The following is a 1,471-nucleotide window of genomic DNA, read 5'->3' as shown; positions in this document are numbered from 1 at the left end:
CTCTCTTCTCTCTCTCCTCTCTCTCCTCTCTCTTCTCCTCTTCTCTCTCTCTTCTCTCTCTCTTCTCTCTCTCTCTCTCTCTCTCTCTCTCTCTCTCTCTCTCTCTCTCTCTCTCTCTCTCTGTGTGTGTGTGTTATAACTCTAAGCCAGGCAGTGGTGGCACATGCCTTTAATCCCAGCACTTGGGAGGCAGAGGCAGGCGGATTTCTGAGTTCGAGGCCAGCCTGGTCTACAGAGTGAGTTTCAGGACAACCAGGGCTATACAGAGAAACCCTGTCTCGAAAAACAAACAAAAAAAAGGAGGAAGGAAGGAAGGAAGGAAGGAAGGAAGGAAGGAAGGAAGGAAGGAAGGGGAAAAAGAAGCAGTAGCCAATGGGAGCAAATCTGCACAAATGGGAAACTCCCCTACCCTTGTAGGATAATAAACGAGGGAGCAGGATACTCACTCAGAAACCCACTGTTATGGTCTTATTGATGTCTAGTGGACAACTCACATTTGTAAGCCCCGAGTCCCAATGTGATGGTATTTCAATGACAGGGTCTAACTAAAGTAACTAAAGGAAGATTATAAGGGTGGGGTCCTGTGGGGCAAGTGGACCGTGCCACCAGACAGATGACCTGGTAAGGTTGAATCAGGTTCAAAAAAGAATTTTCATAATTGAGAACGGTAGGCATCGGAATCAGCTCCCAGCCAGGTTCTACCTGCCCTGGAACACGTAACCAGGACACCCCATTAAGAAGACCACAACAACTGGTCCCGTAGCATAACCACCACCACCCATGCCCCTCCCCCTAGAGGTCTCCATGCTAATGAGCCACAAGTGTTTAGCCAATGCGCTTTCATTCCTGGACGTCCCTTCCTGCAAAAGATGTTTAGTCCCTGGTTCACCCTGAGAAAGAGTCTTCATTCACATCCACCATGAAGAAAGGACAAGCAAGGACCATCTCCTTCATCAAGGATTGCCTCGGGGGAAGCCTTCCTTGTAAAGAGCCATGACAAAATCTCCCAGAGAAGGCCTCTCCTCCAGCGCCTTGGTACTTTCAGCATTTACTCAGAACCAAACCGGATTCTGCCCCACCCTGGGCTCAGCTGTCCTCTTCCTGCCTGGTGCACAGGGGAAGCGCGGACCCACAGATCACGGTTTTCAACTCCCCGAAGTCTCCAGCAAAGACTAGATCCACAGGAGATTGAGAACTACTGCATCCGTGCTAGCCCCTGCTATTTCTCACCCGAGGAAACACAGGCTGGAACCCCCTATCTTGGACTGCGTTCTGTCTTCCCTGAGGGATATCCCAGTGGTGAGGCAGACACACAGCCAGATAGAGCCCTGATCTAACAACAACATGTATTAGAGACACAGAGGACATAAGTGCACAGAGAAGAGACCCTGTGAGGACACAGAGAGCAGCCATGGCATACCCCTAAAGGAAACCTCAAGAGAAGCCAAATCTGCTCACGCCCCCATGTTGG

Source organism: Grammomys surdaster, unplaced genomic scaffold, assembly GCF_004785775.1.
Source record: "Grammomys surdaster isolate TR1022 unplaced genomic scaffold, NIH_TR_1.0 237, whole genome shotgun sequence".
Lineage (NCBI taxonomy): Eukaryota > Metazoa > Chordata > Mammalia > Rodentia > Muridae > Grammomys > Grammomys surdaster.
Note: the sequence above shows the minus strand (reverse complement) of the source record.